The sequence below is a fragment of the Macrobrachium nipponense genome, chromosome 30 (assembly GCF_015104395.2).
Source record: "Macrobrachium nipponense isolate FS-2020 chromosome 30, ASM1510439v2, whole genome shotgun sequence".
NCBI lineage: Eukaryota > Metazoa > Arthropoda > Malacostraca > Decapoda > Palaemonidae > Macrobrachium > Macrobrachium nipponense.
The window spans coordinates 41,254,783-41,276,210 of record NC_087218.1 but is presented as its reverse complement, the minus strand read 5'-3'; the positions used below and the strand labels follow the sequence as shown (position 1 = coordinate 41,276,210).

General features: G+C 36.1%; 1 protein-coding gene across 2 annotated transcripts in view; it reads left to right on the top strand.

Moving 5' to 3' along the window:
- The window catches only part of LOC135202465 (vang-like protein 2), a 455,973-nt gene that overhangs the window by 275,728 nt on the left and 158,817 nt on the right, over window positions 1-21,428 (top strand). The window contains exon 1 of one of the 2 annotated variants that reach the window (XM_064231870.1): window positions 4,483-4,782. The exons of the other annotated variant lie outside the window; for it this stretch is intronic. The gene's annotated coding sequence lies outside the window, so the exon portion shown is untranslated. Of the gene's footprint in view, window positions 1-4,482; window positions 4,783-21,428 lie in introns of those variants that run through there. 2 annotated transcript variants of the gene reach the window in all.

Below are 21,428 nucleotides of genomic sequence, written 5' to 3'. Positions count from 1 at the left end.
AGGCTTTATCATTCACGACGGGTTGCCATTGTGGAAGGGCCTGTGGTGGCATAAAGCCACCTTCATCTGTACCATCCAACAAAAAGAGACTTTTTTTTCTTTTTTTTACTGGATGCATAAATCCTTACTGATTGTCTCATTTCCAACCGACAAAAGCTGGACGGGAACCGCTGATGAGTTTCCATGTTTATTTATGTGGTGACCTCAGAGCGAGGAGCAGCGACCGTCGCCGCCCCCTAAAAGGTGTAAAGGAGAAATTCGACTTTTTGCACGATCCGCAGTAAATGAGGTGTAATGTATTAGCGGGTTTATTTCTTTAGTCTCTGTGATTACCTATAATTATAATACTCTCTCACCCATTAGTTATATTCCCTGAGAGGGGTACTGGTGAGAGACGCAACACAATAATCTCTGCCATTTCGCCCCCGCCCCCCACCCCTGTTTTTTTGAGTCGTTGCTTAAAGAAAAATAAAAATAAAAAATTCTATTTTGTCTCATAATAATGATGTAGTATAAATATTAATTCAAATTATTCTTTTTTTTTCATGTTTTCAGCCATATTTTGTCTGGTGCTGTTCTTGTATAAATTGCCATTGGTTCCAAAAGAACTGTACCAGAGAGCGTTCTTTCAACGAGATACTTCTTTTCATATTTAAGTCTTCCAGTGCGATTCTTCATTTCATAATTCCATCATTTACCAATTTTGTCATTTATCAAAAGATTATATTATTTTTTTTACATCGAACTGTGTCCATTGAACTTCTTTCCTTCTTTCATAGTTTTATCCTTTTTTAGGACTTTTGACTAACTCTTCTTTCTTCTCTGTCATTTCCCTCATTTGTTTTCGTCACTGATTTTGTCTCACCTCTGAAGGTCACGTCTCTCATTTCTTCTCTTTATAGTGAGAATTATTATGGATTTGTAGCTCTTTTAATGATTTTTTCCATTTCACTGCCTTCACTTCTCTCATTCCTTTCTCCAAAAGTCAAGTATATCATAGTTTAACCAGACCACTGAATTGATTAACAGCTCTCCTAGGGCTGACCCGAAGGATTATATTTTTTTTTACGTGGCTAGGAACCAATTGGTTACCTAGCAACGGGACGTTCAGCTTATTGTGGGATCCGAACCACATTATATCGAGAAATTAATTTCTAATCACCAGAAATAAATTCCTCTGATTCCGCGAACTTCGGATTACTGAATCGGTAGTCGAGCACGTAACCCACTAGTCCAACGAGGAACTATTTCTTTCTCCAACTGTGGGCATGATTGAAATCCATGGGGGAAAACTAGAAACTGTCGCAGTAACAACGACGATATTTTTCTTGTGAAAGATCATTCTAACACTCAGGAGTCGCCTTGAAATGAATTATATCATGAACGCCGTGGAGGAAGTGGTGCTGAAATTGCTGTAGGTGTCCATGACAACGTCCTTTTCATCGGGTAAGGTCATAAAACCTGACTGGCAATGAAAAGAGAAAGTATATATCGAAGGTTATCCAAAAATGGAAGTTAGACGGAGGTTTCCACCAGTGTCTGTTAGGATAAGTCAACTTTGAAGTTTTCCTTTCCAGGTTAGGTGACTCTTGGAATGTGCCATCGGATTTGGTTGATGAGCTGGATGCTTTCACCTGTGCTTATAATTGCAGTATATTAAAAAAAATTGGTACATCGGATTTTGATTACTGATTAATTGACTGGACCTATGGATTCAGCCTAACCAGCCGGAACGATCCTAATGAAACTCGGCAAATATATTCGTCAGTTGACTTTTAGAGACGACTAACTTTCGCTAGAAATCGATTCAGAGTTGGTAAACTGTTGTCATGGAGATGATCTCGATTCAGAGTTGATTTCTCCAGAAACAATTTCATTTCAAGAGGGTCACTTAATTGATACGTCTGCCAAGTTTCATCGACTTCTCTTCAGTCGTGTTTTGGTTTGGAAAGGTTATAGCAGGTAATGTACTTTAGTGGCAATATTATAGTTTCAGAGTTTTGCATTAATAAAGGAGGAAGAGAGAATTTCGGCATGAAATGGAAACGGGGAAACGTTAAACTCTGAAATAGAAAAATGAATAACGGTAGATAAATAAATGAATAAATAAATAAATTTCGTATTCGCAAGAAGTATTTTCTATCTCGACATGATTTTATCCTCCCTAAACTAGGTCTCAAAATGAAACACCGATAAATAAATAAATAGATAAATAAGTGAATAAATAAAATAAATAAAGAAAACCGGCCATGAACAGTAACAACACATTAAAGTAAGTCTTTCTATCTAATGTCCTCAGTATATAAGAAATTACCTCTCAAGAATAAATAAATAACTGGAAAGAAAAGGCATATAGAAATATAAATGATGATTCTCACAGAACCTAATAAGATAAGCTCTTTATGCAAATCATTATTTGACACGAAAGCCAATTAGTCACGGATCATGGCCATATTTTATCCATAATTGAATTCATAAATGATTCATGTGCGTCATAAATTCAAATGCATAGAATGTGGGCAGTCTGCTATAGCAATACAAAAGCCAAGAGTTATAATGAAGCATCAGCAGATGATAACTTACTGACAGGTTGCTTGTGTTTGCAAGTTCTCAAATTAATCCAGTATGTCTTGTATTGGGTACACAGGAGTAACCGAATATGCCTTGTACCACTCCAGCAACTTTCAAGGTTATTGTGCATGAGAAATATTGCCTGGTAATGAATCATATTAATATATGCACTGATCCAATGATGTTGATATGCATTCAGTCAGAGAAACTCAACTTGATAGTTTAGACGCAGATAGTATTACAAGTTTTTACCATATTTCATACCATTAAATGCTGCATCCCGGGATTCCTGGTTTGGCAAGTTGAGAGCAGCAGAGATTTGGAAGCTGAGCAAAATGGGAAATCGTGCTGGTGCGGGCTAATGTTATTACATTCCAATCAGATGCGAGTGCGAGATAAGAACAGGCTGATGGCGTCTGGTTATTCGCTTCAGTCTCGGATAATTCGAATCAGAATCGAATTGACTGATCTTTTTACACAAAAAGACGTCTTTGCATATCTAAAGGAAATTGTTTTCCCTTAGCAAACGGAATGATAACGTTGGTGTCTATCTATGCCTGAAATAAGAAAACAGGAGGAGGAGGAACACTCGTGAGGTGGGTTACTCCGAGGTGTGTTTTGGGGGAGGGATGTTGGGGGACAGGGAAGGGAGGGAGACAACCTTTTGCGTAGCCTGGAGGCACGTCGAGTGGGCTCCTCTGGAACAACTGGCAGGCAGCACCAACTGATATTACGAATGGGATCTATTGAATACCTTCCCTAAATCTCTCCGTATAATATACTGCGATTTCTCAACAGAGATGGATGCTCTTGTAGTATTTCCTGCGAGATTTTATTTATAACTGGTAAACAGGAATTTGAAATTCAGTAATATTAATGAGCAATTTCTTCAGATAATTTGGCAGCAGTTTCCGCTACGCCGTGCCGGCCGTGGGAAGAAATTGCCACCAGAACTCAAGTTGCCAACGCTGCGTTTTTCTTTGGTTTCAATCCTCACGATGCGATAGTACATTTTTTTCGCTCTCTTTCTTCTCCTATTAAATCCTTGCTTATTTTTTTGTGCTGCCATTTCTGTTGAAAATCCTGTTTTTGATTTAGCCCTATACGTAACAATGGAAAAAAATCTACTAAAGTTTATCCCTTAAGGCTAGCACTACCTTCTTGTGGTCAATGTAACCCGAACATCTTTTTTCCCTACCTAATTTTTAAGGTTTCCCGTATCGCTTTCTCGCTGGCGTTTTGGTGCTGTATGGATGAACAGATTTTGGCTGATGCTAAGGTTTCAGGAAATCACTGGTCAACGAAATTTATTCTGACTGAAGATAACTGACCAATATCCTACCAAATTAGGAATTGTCATTCATGGTCTTCTAAGGCAAAGGGTATAAGATTTAAGAACGAGCAGTCGAACATCATGAATATTAACATAAAACAATTCATTACGTGTAATTTTACTTCTCAAGCCTCCAGGAAATGTCAGTTGGCAAATGATTATATTATCCACGGACTGAAAGGTTAATTTGTTTATTTGAGGGTAAGTCACCATAGCGTATGCAAGTTCATTGCCAAAATTGTACCGTTAAAGTAGAGCATCAAAGCTACGAGACAATGTGCGAAGAGTGATGATCATTGATTTTATCCGTTTCAGGCAAAGCATGGAACATTCATAACGGTTTTTATTAATAAACGTTTCCTCATGTTATCTTTTGGTCAAAAGTTATTGTGACGTATTGTCAAAACTTGTTGGGTCATATGAGACATAAAAAGTGCATCTTACATGTAAAAGCAAAGATATAGCAGTAAATGTGAACTTGAAATCGGGGCGGCAAGAGGAGAGAGAGGCAGCTGGGTGCTTTTAAAAAGTCTGCGCAAGCCCCCGCCAGACTCATGGGGTCCCGGCATTGTTGGAACATCTCCAGCAGATTATGAGTGAATAGTGGAGAGAGAGGTTGTGTGTACTTGCCTGTCCTGTCATCTTTGTCATAGACTAGGCTTGTCCTCTCGTGCGTACACCCGTGGATATTTGTATGGTGGTGTCTGTGAGATAGCTGGGTTTTGTGATATGATATCGAGTAAATGAGGAAACATGTAGTCGGTGGATAATGAAAGAAACGTTTAAGCGCGGCCAGGGGCGCCGCGGACCAGTTGTAGTGCAGGAGAGGAGGATTTTCAGCCGCGAAGATGTTTCGGTCCCGCCCTCATGAGAAGCAGGTGAGGAAAAGGGTTCGATAAGCTTTTCATTTTCTTTAAAACTGTGTAGATAAGGAAAGACGAAATTGCATTTGTTTGTCTCGCACGGCCATGGGGATGTTGGCATGTATCCCAGACTGGGCCTAGTTGGTTTGTTCATGGTTTTGGCCAATTAGGATTAACCAATTTTTGATTTTCATAATCCAGTTGAGTTTTCGTGTTTCGTTCCTCATCTGAATAGTAGCATTAGAAAGAATCTGGAAAAGTTAAGTAAGCATATGTTCATTTCACGTTACATTATGAAAGTTGTTCAATGGCTTATAGACATTAACAAAACCATGGATTTTTGTGTTGCATTAAATGTAAGTAATTTTTTGTATTGATTTTCAAGAGAGTAAGTAGCATATCTTTCGTTGAAATCCCGCTTTCTTTAGTTTTTGCTGTTCAAGTGTTTATTTTTTTTTATTAAGTTAAGATGTTGGCCTTACGACATCCTCAACATGTTTTTATATTTAGATGATGGTGTCATGATATTTCACTGATATTGGCTGATATTATATGTGCATTCATAAATGTTTGTATATATTCTGATAATCATCTGGCAGAAGCCTTCTAGTACTTCACATTAATCATATACCTATATGATGTAAATGCGTGCATTTAGAGAATGAAACTAAAATTTCATTTTCAGTAACTTCATGATTTTAATTGACGAGTAAATTGTAGGAATACGTTACGTTTCTTTGCTGTAATGTACATCAGAGAGAGAGATAGAGAGAGAGAGAGAGAGAGAGAGAGAGAGAGAGAGTCTTACACACCGGGTAAGTTAGTAGGTAAATCTCTGATGGAAGGAAATTTATGTTGTACCGGCAACTTTCAATCGAAATTAGTATTGTGTGTTTGGATGATTATTAATATTTTCATTTTTTGTGGGTAAACTTGTTTTTTAATGCATGAATATCGCTTATAACCGCGAGAGAGAGGTAGAGAGAAGGGTGTTGGAAAGTCTATTTGGCAATACTAATCGCGTGCATGCATGCGTGTATTGTAATGCCGAAGCATTAAGCTGGTTGGAGATTAAAAAATATGAACTACCACTTGTTAGAGTAATATGGAATGGTAATACTATGTAATTTCTCTCTCTCTCTCTCTCTCTCTCTTCTCTCTCTCTCCGTAATTTGTCTTCATATGTTGCTCTGTTCACTCCCTGGTTTGAGATAAAAAAAAATGAACTACCACTTGTTAGAGTAGTATGGAATGGTAATGCAACATAGTCTCTCTCTCTCTCTCTCTCTCTCTCTCTCTCTCTCTCTCTCTCTCTCTCTCTCTCTCTGCCGCAATTTCTTCATATGTATTTCTGCTCACTGCTGAAAACAAAATGTATATACGATTATGAAATAATGCGTCATTGTGTTTATTGATTGCAAAGTATATACACGTTTATACCCAATAAATTGTGCATCATTAACCGAAGAACAGTTATATATACTTCTTTATACCCGAGTACTGGTTTTCGCGCTCGGCTACCAACCTGGTGGTCAGAAGTTCGATTCTCGGCTCGGCCAACGCAGAATCAGAGGAATTTATTTCTGGTGATGGAAGTTTATTTCTCGATATAATGTGGTTCGGATCCCACAATAAGCTGTAGGGCCCGTTGCTAGGTGACCAATTAGTTCTTAGCCACGTAAAAATATCAACTCCTTCGGGCCAGGCCTAGGAGAGCTGTTAATCAGTTCAGTGGTCTGGTAAAACTAATATATACATAACATACTAACCGAGCTCACCTAATGCTCATCCTCTGGTAATTCTTCCATGTCAGTTAGCATACATTTTTATACTGCATTTTCAAAGTACATACTGGGTATATATATACACTATAAACTATTCAGTGAACATATCTAAACCCTTCTCTCCGTAAGGGGTTAGTGCCGTCAGTTGACCTTATGCGGTTCACAGTAGGCATTACTTGAGGATATTTGAAGCGTGTCTTCGGCCCCTAGCTGCAACCCCTTTCGTCCCATTTAGTGTACCTCCTTTCATATTCTGGCCTTTGGCCTAAATTCTATATTCAATTCAATTCTAAACCCTTCTCATCCACTGGTCACTATAACCAGTTCATCCGGTATACATAATTATATGCAGCTAATCTATTATGCATCTGTACTAAGCGCCTTCAATACGCATCTCTGGTACCCAGCTTATCCATTAACTCACCAGTGCAGTGCCGAGGCACATCACGACCAGCTTATCCTCTGTATCAGGGGTTCTCAAAGTGGTCGATATCGACCCCCAGGGGTCAATAGGACCATGCAAGGGGTCTATGAATAGTCAGGGGGCCAAAAGGGGGTCGATGAATAACTAACGTGTGTGAGAATTAAGTTACATATACTCGTACATCTAGTTCCAAACATTTTTTCTTACTAGGTGTTACTTTTTTTTTTATAATTCTGAATGTCAAGCACTAAACTAATACTACTATAATTGATTCTGACATTTTTTTTAAATGATAGTCTAGGGGGTCGTTAGAAAATTTGAAATTTCATAGGGGGGTCGAGGAGTTAAAAAGTTTGAGAACCCCTGCTTTATATAGTACTATCTTTCTACCCGAGTCATCGAAAATACATTTATCTTACCCTTTGTTTTGATCTGGTTTTACCGAGTAGACTTACTTGTTTGACTTGCAAGGAAATACAGTTAGGGAAACTTCTTTACATGAATGTGCAGCATTTGAGGAATGATATTTCGGTAAATGGTCTGTCCCGTAGATTGGAAAGACATGAAAATGAAGATTATTTATTTATAAAATAATTATCAATTCTTGGGAGTCAGTCACAATATTGATTAAAACCCATTCTTTAAACGATTATAGAGATGTGACATCTAAATTGTATCTCCATTTTAATTAGATATTTGCATATTGTCAAGTGGAGAAGCCTGTCATTTGGGTGGGTTTTTCTTATATGTACTCAAAGAGAGATGTGTTAGTGGTGGGGTGGGGCAGAGGCAGGAATGTCTTCGCATTGTACAGATTACCGGGACATGGATCAGCAATTAGGAACTTAATCCTCGCCCTTCTCTCTCTCTCTCTCTCTCTCTCTCTCTCTCTCTCTCTCTCTCTCTCTCTCTCTCACACAATATTACTTTATCCTGAACAGCAACTGATAAATGACAATGTTTAGTAGCTATATTATATACGTATAATGTTTGTGTCATTTTAAGTTATAATGGAAACATTTAAAAAAATATTCTATGAAATGTAGGTCTCAGCTTATCGTAAATGTGAAGTTTTCGTTTATATATAAGTATGTAGGCCTTTATAAACGGTTCAGTAGAAATCAGTAAACTGTTGCTGATATCTTTTGAAAATCTGAAACTCCGTGGAATTTCTGCAATATCATTGAGTATTTCATATTCGTAGCATGCATGCGGCCATTTATCCTTAGTCCAAAATGCATGCACGTTCTAAGTAAATCGTATGTGTAAATGTTCATATTATGTGTTTACATTAATTTTTAGCAGTGTACCCATTTCATCTTGCGTTATAAAAGCTTATTAGTGAATTGTGGCAAATCTCCAATATAGTCCGGGAGCTCACAGAGATTTGTATTACATCTCGAGTACAAAAGGTTTGATAGCTAAAGTCATCAGCTGGTGTGATGGGGACCTCCGAATGGCCATTCTTAAGTTATGCCCCCAAAACAGGTTTAAATTACATTTTGGAGTACATCAATCAAACCTGTGATAAAAGTTTCGTTTTGGCACTGTGATTACAGATGTGCCATTCTTAAATGGTGCAATTGGTGCAAAACGCATTTAAGAAGGGTCCAAATGGGGCGCTACTGTGAAATTTAAATCACAATTTGAGTACATCAATGAAACTTTGTGGAAATATACCTTAGAGCTTCCTGATGAAGGATCAGTAATTCGGTTCGGTCGATGGGGAATCGCTCGAGAGAAAGTATATAGTGCTTCGGCAAAAACGAAGGAGGCTGTGCCCTCAGGGTAACATTAGATTCTATTCCTCGGTCTGTCTGCACGTATGTATGAATGTATGTATATATGTATGTATGTAAACGTGCAATCCTATCCAGTTGCTGGGAGCTTTGTCTATATTGATTACACTCACACACACCCACACACATAGTATATATATATATTACTGATCCTTCATCAGGAAGCTCTAAGGTATATTTCCACAAAGTTTCATTGATGTACTCAAATTGTGATTTAAATGTGATAGTTGCGCCTTTTAAGAATGGCACATCTTTAATCACAGTGCCAAAACGAAACTGTTATCACAGGTTTGATTGATGTACTCCAATATGTAATTTAAACCTGTTTTGGGGGCCAGTTTCTGCAGCGCCCCCTACTCAACGCACCAACGGCATAACTTAAGAATGGCCATTCGGAGGTCCCCATCACACCAGCTGATGACTTTAGCTATCAAACCTTTTGTACTCGAGATGTAATACAAATCTCTGTGAGCTCCCGGACTAATAGACGGGTAACTTTCCTGGCCGAGGAACAAACAAAGCTTATTTATACGTCCTTATTTTAATGTTTCGTCACTTCTCTTGTGCTGTTTTAAAAAATAAAACTGAAAATGACTAAGGATGTAAAAACTATACGAAAAATCAGAAGAAAAATACAAATAAAATGTTATGTAAAATTATCTTGTTAGCAGCAAATGGGAAGAAAAACATTTAAATTATGTGAGGATTATTTGTTGTAGACCTTGAACCCGTTTTACTGTTAGCATTTGTTCAACTTCACATCACGAGGTTCTTCGTTCACTCCTTTGTTTATCTTTCGTGTTAAATTCGTCGTCTTCACAAAAATCTTTATTTCGGGACGCCTGTTCTTCACAAAGTTTAAGTTTGAACTCCCAAGATCGTAAACGCCTCAGCAGCAGATGGTGAGATCCTTGTCCTGGTTGAGTTTCCTCGGTTGCAAGACGGTAAGAGCAACTCGGACGGGATTGGATTTGCAAATGGTATAACTCAGAAAGGAGGAAGGTTGATTTGGTTCGGATTTTGTGTCCATTCTTATTATTCCGTTTTTATTTGACGCACTTTTATTCATTTACTACTACTCCTAGTACTATTGCCTGCTTTATCTCGTTGACATTTTTTACGTGTCTCATTCAACATGTTCAGGATTGCTTTTATGCCTCGTTACCTTTTGGATGGGTTTAGCATTGCGTTTTTATATTCTTTCTTTGAAATTATGTTTAGCATTTGTTTACTTTTTATTTTTTGCATTTGCAATTTTAATGAAAGTTCTCTGTGGGAATTCAGGGTCCAGTTGGCTTTATTATTATTATTATTATTATTATTATTATTATTATTATTATTATTATTATTATTATATTATTATTATTATTTTCGACAAACGTAGAAAAGCAACGCTAGACACGACGTTGGGCAGCGTTGGTTCTGGACGAAAATGACCGTCAGTTGTAGGTTTAATAACTTTTAATGGCTTTAGTGTAGAAACTTCGGACGCATCTGAGAAGAAGAAATATAAAGCATAGAAAATCCGGTTCTTAATTTGGAACTTGGGAGAAGAAATCAAGTATGGTAGTACATTTTAATACAAAAATATGTACCAGAACTAACCATTTGGGGATCAAATGCACTTAGGGACATTTGATCCCCAACGGGCTAGTACTAAAGACGGCGAAATACATTTGACTCCTCAGGGGCTAGTACTAACCACGGCGAAATACATCTGACTCCCCAGGGACTAGTACTAAACACGGAGAAATACATTTGACTCCCAAGGGACTAAAACTAAACACGGCGAAATACATTTGACTCCCCAGGGGCTGGTACCAAACACGGCGAAACTGTGTAGATTATTCACTATTTCAGCTCAAATGTTCCTAAGCGAATTGGTCATTTCACATATATTCCCTGAAACGGATATAAATCTAAAGCCACATTTGAGAAGTGGTGACAGATAACCTTCCAGATAAAGTTGTAGTACTTATAGAAGGCAGATATCGTTACGCAGCATGGAAGGGTGTCTCGTTGTTTGCCCCCGGCACTTCCAGAAACAGAGAGAGAGAAGAGACTCAGTCTTCAAACGATCATACTCAGGGAGGGGTTCGAGCTGCGACTGCTGCTGAGACATATATATAATCCCGAGGGCCGGTTACCTCAGTCATTTCTTCAACTGGTGGCTGTAATTTAGGCCAGCCTTTTGTTACAGGTGCAGACATCTTCAACCCTGTAATTTTTTCTCCTTTTTTTTTTGTTTTGTTAACCTAATATCTTTGAATGTTACCTTTTTTTAATTTATTTTTTGTGTGGTTAATTAGGTTCTAGAAATCCTTTATTTTATTCAGAGAAATCTTTAGGGTTTTGCTTTCCATGTAGGCCATATGGAAAGGCCATATTTATTATTATTATTATTATTTATTTATATTATATATATTATATATATATATTAATATATATATATATATATATATATATATATATCAATAATTGAATTCATTTTATTTTTTTATTTGCTGATGATAAAAAACAAACTACAAACTTGTATATACCTTACTTTGGATGCCACGGTTTAGATTGTTTATGTTTGTTGTAGGTTTGCATATAGTTGCATGCATGTGCAAACTTCTTTAAAAGCACTTCAAAATACTCCCCAATCTTGAAACTCCACACCCCCCAAACTCGATTGCGATCTAAGGATCATTCGCTCCTGCAAATGTCCGTGACCGTTCCAAGGACATCTCCGTCACAGTTTTCGTTTGTTGCCCTCTGGGGAAGGTCCTTCTCCTTAGGAATCCTTTGAGCCGATTAACTCAGAGAATCATCACATATTCTCTCACTTCCACTCGTACTCTGGGTTCCATCATCTGTACTCTCTCTCTCTCTCTCTCTCTCTCTCTCTCTCTCTCTCTCTCTCTCCTCTCTCTCTCTCTAAACTGCAGCAGTGTGGAAGAGTTCAATAGAAAGCTAGACAAAATCATTTGATCACTGTGAATGAATTGTAAAACCTGCTCCTAGAGATAAATGAACAATGATGTCTCCTCGGATGGACTAATAAGTCTTTGAGAAATCTCAATCCATGTAACTTCTTGTAAACTCCGATAAATTTGAATCAATAAATTATGGAGATAAAGAAGGAATGCTATATGCATACAGGGGACCTAATAACGAGACAATTACAAATAAGGAAGCAATTAAAGACCTTGGTGTGATGTAGAATTGGAATATGTTATGTAATGATCAAATAGTAATACTATTGGCAAAATGCAAAGCAAAAATGGGAATGTTGTTACAAATAGAGATTGTACAAAGGTCCTTTACAGCTAGAATAGAAGAAGTTAAGGATCTTGATTACTGGGAAAGACTACAATTTTTAAAATTAAATAGTCTAGAAAGAAGAGAACGCTACCTGATAATACAGGCATAGAAACAGATAGAAGGAATTGTCGAAAACATCATGGAGCTAAAAATATCAGAAAGAGCAAGCAGAGGTTGAATAATAACGCCCGAAACTATACCAGGAAAACTAAGGAAAGCACAAAGGACATTAATCCACTACGCACCAGCGTCGATAATGCAGCGTCTATTCAATGCGTTGCTAGCTCATCTGAGAACCATATCAGGAGTGAGCGTAGATGTGTTTAAGAATAGGCTCGAAAAATATCTAAGTTGCATCCCAGACCATCCATGATTGGAAGATGCAAAATATACCGGAAGATGCATTAGCAATTCTCTGTTAAGACATTAGAGGTGCCTCACACTGAGGGACCTGGGGCAACCCGAACGAGCTGTAAGGTAAGGTAAGGTCTCTCTTTCTCTCTAGAAGGCCTCGACGAGGTAATTCTAATCCCACTACACCAGAATGAAACCATTTGTAAGGCACTGAATGTTTTACGTCCGTCGCATAGTATGGACACCCCTCTCTCTCTCTCTCTCTCTCTCTCTCTCTCTCTCTCTCTCTCTCTCTCTCCATTGTCATCATCGCATTTTCCCGCCACAAGCACGTAGACCAGCATTTGCGATTCCAGAAATCAGACACTTGTCGGCAAGGGCTCACCTTAAATGGCATTGAAAAGCGTAGGTTGTGATTTACTGTCGTGCCTTTGGAATGCAAGTCGGGTGATATCTACGCTTTCAATTGATAATGATGTGTTAAAGACGTAGGGGTCCCTTTTGTGTGGGTAAGATAGAGAGAGAGCGCCCTTCTCTAAAAGACATATTCATTGTGGAATTCGTATCGAGAGAAATCGAAGTTTGAGGAGTTGAATATTGTCAGATCACGCTTTTTGAAAGAGAAAACATAGGAACACGTACTGAACGTGAGAGCGGGAGAAAGAGACCGCTCATATATATTACAAGATGTTTCTCATCAGTGACCGGAAATACTGACCACATTCTGTAGCGTCACATACCACAGAAATTCTTTTGAAAGACCCAGAAGTCATTTATAGCCATGGAAACGTTTGATCGATACAAGGTTGAAGTGGTTTATTAATGTGGCGTGGAAGTGTATCCACTAATGTTCGTCCGTCCTTTCAGTAATTAGAGCTTTGATAACGAAGCAATTCCTTTTTATAATTATAAAAAGGAATAAGTTCTCACGGTACACACACGATGTGAATAGAGCAAGATAAGGTTTTTTCCTTCTAGGACAGGTGAAACAAAAATACTGAAATATATACCAAGAACACAGATAAACATAAATAAAATCCCGTGTCAAAACATCTCAAGCAAGTGCAGGGAAACGACAAACTTCATTAGGCCACAGCTGTCAACATCACCTGATTTTCTGTTGCAACTTTGGTAACCATCGTTGCAGTATCAGTTCCAAAGGCCAGGGGTTTAATTTAGCAGTTACGAAGGACGTAAGAAAACTAAATATTGTAATAGATGGATAAAACATAAAATACAAACCAGTAGTCTTTATTCACAAATATTTAAGAAAATGAAGAATTTGAATTTGCACTGTGCATCCCAGATCTGTGTTCCTGCAAACTACACATACACACATACATACATACGTACACATAGGCTACATACATTCACACATTTATGTATGTATATTGATATTGACAAGTGTAAATATGTCCTTGTTCTCTCTCTCTCTCTCTCTCTCTCTCTCTCTCTCTCTCTCTCTCTCTCTCTCAGTTCCAAATTCAATTGCCACAGCAAATTTTGTTTGCCAAGATACGCATGTCAACAGACATGCGCTAGATATCCAATTGCGTTTGATATTCATTCGCGCAAAACGTCACAGTGGATACGCCCTCTTCGTTTTTGGGATATCCCCCACGAAATATTAGTTTTTATGTGTTTGCAGAAATGTTTTATTATGGATAGAGGCGATTATGCTAAACAGGATTGATTATTTGTGTGTTTTAAATTTCACAGTGCTCTTTTATATAATTTCTCGGGTGTGACCCTACATATTAGCATCTCATTTGCATACTTTCAGACAGAGGTGTCCTCTGTTGTGTCCAATGCCCTTTGGGGAGGGTTTTCTTATTATGTCGATATGTTGATATAGATATAGTTGTGTATTGTTTCTGGTCAGAGCTTGGACGGGTACCCTATAAGAAGTGTCAGTTCCTGTCGGCACATATGCTTTTTGAACATCCCAGGGGGAGATTTTGGGCCTGACCCCTGACTCAGGTATTACTGGTGGTAATTGGAATGACAGCTTATATATATATTATATATATATATATATATATATATATATATTATATATATATATATATATATAATATATATATATATACGTATATATATATATATATATATATATAATATATATATATATATATATATATATATATATATATATATATATATATATGTGTGTGTGTGTGTGTGTGTGTGTATGTATGTATGTAGTATTAGGATAGAAAAAGCAACCTAAACTATGAATTATTTCATAACATTTAACATTGATTTTTTCAACTATCTCTTATATTATGTACTATATACAGTTTTACACAGTTTTACGTAAATTTAAGGTAAGTCCTGTACGTAGATGTTTGTTTATAAGTGCATTATGCCTCGTTCTGTACGATGTTCAATCCTCTCATTTCAAGTTAAACTTCCCATATTTACTCTTAGTCAGCAAAATTGATTTTACTTTCTTTTCCTAAGTTATAGATATATTTCAGTTGTTCAATAGTATGTGTCTTCTATTAAATACGGATTTGCGCTCTCATCAAGCTCATACTATGTAAAAAGCTATATGATATTTATGTTATATTTGGTTTTGTTTCTTAAGAAAAATAGAGACCTTTTAGCAGTAAGTAAAATTACTTGGTTTCATAACTCGTAAATGTAGTTATAGCTGATTTTAAGCAACTGTTAGATTATGAAGTAATCTGAAATAAAACTGATGTTTAGGTAACAGGCAGAAATGCATTTTACTGATTTTTCGAATAAGTGCAGCAACAAATACAGAGCCTCGCCTCTTCAATAACAGCGAAGCCTGAGTTAATATATGAGATCAGTAAATGTAGTAAAATCAAAATAAACGATCAATAAGATCCAAACTAGTCGTCAGGGACCACCCCCAGATTGCTCTTGGTGGTGAATCGAGACGATGAAGCATAAACCGTCCTTTTGCAACGTCCCTCTTCTTCTTTTTATATCGACCAGCTGAAATAGACTCGGGCATCTGGAATACGCCATTAAAGTTGTCAGTTACGGAGCATTGGTCATTAGTTAAGGGCATCTGGTTAGGTTTGGATCGGGGTATCTGCGTCGTTAAATTGTTGGAGGGATGGGTAAAGGTGGGTGGGTGGGTGGGGTGGGATTCGCCATCACATTAGGTGGCTGGAATTTTTTTTCATTTTATTTATTTTATTTGTTTATTTTGGTTTTTGGATTTTTTTCTTTTTAAGAAAAAGATGCGATTTGGTCTGGTTGGAATTGAAAGTTCTGTATATCTGAATATATTATATATATATATATATATATATATATATATATATATATATGTATATATATATATATATATATATATATATATATATATATATATATATATATATATCATATATCACGATTTTTAGGCAACAAATATCTTCAACACCCAACGGGAATTGTAAATGATAAAGCTTCATCCGTGGCTGGATTCAAACCGATTCCTGCTTCAGAGACGACGATTGACAGTGTCTAGGACCACTGAACCATCAAGATAGATGTATGCTAAGACACTATATATATATATATATATATATATATATATATATATATATATATATATATTATATATATATATATATAGAGAGAGAGAGAGAGAGAAGAGAGAGAGAGAGAGCCCGGCGATGTATTCATCAACATTGTCCTCATTACCATTATAGAAAACCATATTTCCATATCTTGTGAAGAAACTCAGCTGGCCCAGAGCTGTGGAGTTAATTTCAGAAGTTAATTAACGTGAAAGGAAGGTGCTCTCACTGGCTAACATGGCATTGTTTAATTTTCATTATGGTTTTATGATGATAGTGCTTTGGACTCTCCTGTTGTTCCTTGCTTTAATGTTTTAAGGGACCAGGTACGAAAACCTATCCTAACGGATATTAGTGTGCATGAACATTTCGTTTTCGGAAGACTGTTAAAGGCAAGTCCAGGAAATTTACTATATTTCTGCAATTTCTTCATTTACGCTTTGTTTTCGAAGTTAGCAGCTGCGATGTAAAAAAAATGTGTCATTGCCCATGTACGGATGATTTGACGTACTTATTGATCTCACGGAAATTAACTTACATGATTTATTTTTAAACGGGCTGTACAAGGAACAATGTCCTGCTCGGGCACAAGGTCTGTATAATATAGCAGCTTTGTAAACAGTAAACACTCTCTCTCTCTCTCTCTCTCTCTCTCTCTCTCTCTCTCTCTATATATAATATATATATATATATTATATATATATATATATATATTATATATATATATTATATATATATATATATATATATATATATATTTTATATCGTCTGAATCATGATTACTTTTTATGTTGATTATAATCCTAATTACCATATTTGGTTCAATGACGCAATATAATTATATTCATAAGAGCCTTTATTTTTTTCGGAGCTGTGCCCACTTCCACGAAGAAATTACGCACGTGATTCATAAGGTCACGAACTATTGATCCACATATACATTTGATGAATGGCCGATCAGCATGAGAGCACTCTGCCCATACTTTCCCTCGAGATAAGCTAATATATTATGATCTTGGACTTTCATATGCCGGTCAGGGTAAAAGAGGCTGCAATACTTCATTTCAAACCCCCCATGCGCCGTTGTTTTAACTTTTTTTTTTCGAGCAATTGCTGCCGATATGTGGATTCTGGGCGCTATAGGAAGTGTTATTATTTATCTTATTTCTTAAAAATTATAATTGCAACGATTTGGCAATTATTAAGATTATAATTACGTTGATTGACAATCCGTTTTCTCTGATTGCGCTTGGCATCAGTTGGGCTTATTTTCCTTCATATTTTTGCTTTAATAATTTGAACATGGGCATAGTATTCTGAAAGAGTTCGTTCCTCAAGTTAGGCCTAATGGCCTTATGTTTGATAATTTTTAGTAATGATTATAGAAACAGTAACTTTTACTTGCTCTTCCCTATCCTATATTTTTTTATCTCAAAGGGAAACAGCTGGCTTTCGTTTTTGTATCTGAGCCGATGCTGCTCACTGTATCTACTTATACTCCCTTTTATCTCAGATATCTCTTACGCTTTCCTCTGCTGCAGTAACACGATCATTTTAATCTCCTTCAGAATTTAGATAAGTCAACTGATGATCACTGCAATTAATATTTGAGGTTACCTATATATGAATCTTCATGATATTTACGTTTCAAGTGTCTTTGATGATGCGACGACGTAAGTTCATGGTCTTTTGATAATTATTTCTGTTTATAATTTTTTTTCTCATTTTTATTGTTTTTACATCACGTTTTATCTTTACCACTTTTATGTACAACATTATTGAAAATGTTGTTATTGGCTGGATATTATAATGAAAATAATTATGAAAGTTTCTGTTCATAAATATTTTATCATTATAATTTAATGATGCCAACTGTCGCAAGTTAATAAAAACTCCAAAAGCGTTTTGTAGTCGATTAGATGATTTTGCAACTTTGGCCAGCTTTATTTTGGCAAATAGAACGGCATGTGCTACTATGTCAAATGTTTGCTTGTGAATTGACAATACTCTGAAATGACCACCGATTATTTGCTTGGTTCGTGTACAGAATTTCAAATGTTTTGGAATGTTTATGTAACTGTAGTAGGTTTCACCAAAAGGTACTCGAGATTACTTGAATGTGTTTAAGAAAGTTTACTTAAATCCTATCTCTCTCTCTCTCTCTCTCTCTCTCTCTCTCTCTCTCTCTCTCTCGTCTCTCTCTCTCGCTCCTCTCTCTCTCTCTCTCTGTACAATACCGTGTATATATATATATATATATATATATCATATATATATATCTATATATATATTATTTTAGATATAATACTATATATTATATATATATTAATTATGTATATACTTAGATATATGTGTATAATATACGTATGTCTATATATATATATTTATATATATATATATATATTTATATACACACACACTCACACATTGCGCGTGTTTTCGTGTGTGTGTGTGTGTCTCGTGGAGAGAGAGAGAGAGAGAGACGAAGAGTGAGAGAGAAGAGGATGAGAGAGAGAGAGAGTTTAATGATTGACGTCAACATGAGCTATTTATTGAACAAATTCGAAACCAGAATGATATCATCCTCTTTGTGACCTACCTATTGGTCTGTGACGACGTGTATTTAGAAACTTTTATTTTTTTTAGAGCTCTAATGCAGTTGCATCCTGATCTGACTATTGTTGCGACTCTCATCAAAGCCTCTTGTTGCTGACGATCTCAAAATATGCGCTTGATGACGTCACAGATGAATCATTCAGTCCTTTTCAGCGTTTCCGTGGGCAAAATAAATTTCTCTTTCAGTTTTTGAATTCGGTTAATTGCATCTACGACCATTAATAGTTCAGTTTTTTTCACATAAACGTGTGTAGGCTACTCCTGTAATATCAGGCTAAATGAGTAATCGTGTATGTATACAGACTAGGCTATATATATTATTTATAATGTGTATATTATATGTTATTGATATATATATTATATAATCACATAAACGTGTGTAGGCTACTAATGTAATATCAGGATAAATGAGTAATTATATCGTGTATGTATATAGACTATATGTATTATATATAATGTGTATATATTAATACACACACACACACGCACATATATATATATAGTATATATATATATATATAATATATATATATATATATTAATGTATATATATCTATTTATATATCTGTATTTAGTTGTTTATATACATAAGTATACATAAGTATATATATATATATATATATATATATATATATATATATAAATTTATAAAGTCGTTTCTCCTAAGAGGGTTGGATCAAGTGTATAACAAGACAATGGAGATACTCATACTTTTAACTGTTGAATCTTGAATGAACCCCGTTTAGAAAATTTGCATAACCTTAGCCTCTCCATACACCTGTCCTGAAGACTTAGTGTAAAAATTAGTTGGCTTAGTGTAAAAATTAGTTGGCCTAAGAAATAGATCATCTGTACCGGTACCAACCATCCTCAGCACACTATCTTTCTCCCCTAACTCTCAAGAAGTTATATTGTCTTACTTGCTTTCCGTGTCGTATTTTAAACCTTGGCTTTTAGGTGGATAGTGTTTACATTGTTGGTTAATGTGAGATCATCCTTTTCCCCCTTTGCTAGAAAGTCACAGGTATAACCTGGGATTTCCAGGATGCTGGTTTCCAGAAGGTAAAATTTTTATCTTTTGTTTCCAGGAGGAACTGTAATTTCTTGTTTTGCAAGTCATATATCCATCATTGTCGTCTGGAGCGTTATAATTTCATCCAGACAGGTTTTTTTTTTAATTCTCGTTCTTTCATGTTGCTGTCTTTTTGAGAGTTTTTCATTCAAATTTTTAAGGGTGGATCGTGGTCACGTTGTCAAGTACCCGTCTGTTAGATCCTGGTGTTTGTTGTTTCCATATCAACTCGTAAATATCGATGGATTGGTCTCCATCCAACTCTGGAAAGGTACCTTGGATATCGATCTGTAGGGTCTTACAAGTCAAATGTGTCTTTGATATTAATTTGTTAAGCTTTGCTATCTGTGACTCGCGAGCGTCCTACTATTCAAGCTGACATTTCTTCTCTAACATTTGCTTTGGACATGGTGAATATATATTGTTTTTTTTTTCTGTGTACATGTATTGAGTTCTCCCTTTTATATTTCCATTATGTGGAAGGGTGTTGTGTAAGATGATGGCATATATAAGGCCATTTTTAAGTGTTCGTTCATTTTGGATTAAGTTTTGTGCTCACAGTCTGATATAAGGATAGGATTTGAAGTACCCAGTATGGTGGGGTTTTAATATCAGTGTTAGACGTTTTTCTTGCGTGATATACGTATTCTCAGGGTAAACGTTTGTTTTTATCTTTTGAAAATATTACATCTAATAACTCCGTACCATTAAAGTTGAATCTTCCATGTTTATTTATTTATTTATTTTTTGCATTGATTAATATTAAAGATGTTTGCTACACTTTTACTTTTATTCCAGTATTTAGGTTCCTAGGACTCTGAAGTCTCTAATTTACTTTTTTTGCAGTTATTAATGTTGAAAATGTTTGCTGCACTTTAACTTTTTCTTCTGGTATTTAGGTTCCTCTCTCAAGTCTCTAATTTACTTTTTTTTTCGTGAGATTATTAGACCCTCTCCTCCTCTTGTAATCAGGAGATTTCGCCTCGGAATATGACCTCCGAAAATATGATTTTCTTCGTCGGCATGCGGATTATGAAGGAGCCGCTTTTTTTCTTTTTTCTTTATTATTATTATTATTATTATTATTATTATTATTATTATTATTATTATTATTATTATTATTGTTGTTGTTGTTGTTGTTGTTGTTGTTGTTGTTGTTCTACGCCAAGAAACAAAGATGGCCTGGAGATGATGGGGAGATGATGGAAAGGTCCCAGGAAAAGGGACCCCTCTTGTTAACCTCTGAATAGCCAGACAAAGAACAAAAAGTAAAAAAAAGAAAAAAAAAGAAGGGGAGGAAACGTCATTGTTATGTCTTGACAGGCCTTGTTTAGTAGATTTTTATCTTAATTAGGACAGAGGGAGGCCTATCGAGAATTAAACAGAGGGCCTGGAGATAATGAATTGCGTGATGCTCGGGCGAGGAGCATCTTGTTTCAAGTTTTCTAAAAGCTGCTATTTTCTCTCCTTATCCGATCATCTCGACTGATCGATAGAATTAACTGGCATCGCAATTAAATCTGGTCCTCAGATGAGGCCGCTCTATCATCACCTAAGAAAGGCGAGTCCATTAATACCGTCGTTTTATTTCTTACTGCTTCATAACACTGCTTTGTTTAATATGCCTATTTGAGTGTTCCCGCCATTAAAAAGAATTGTCACCAGTTCTGATAATGATGAAGTATAAAAATGCAATTTTGCATTATTACCTGTTAATTTGTCAATTTATTTCATGTCACCGAACGTAAAATATCAGGTAATTAA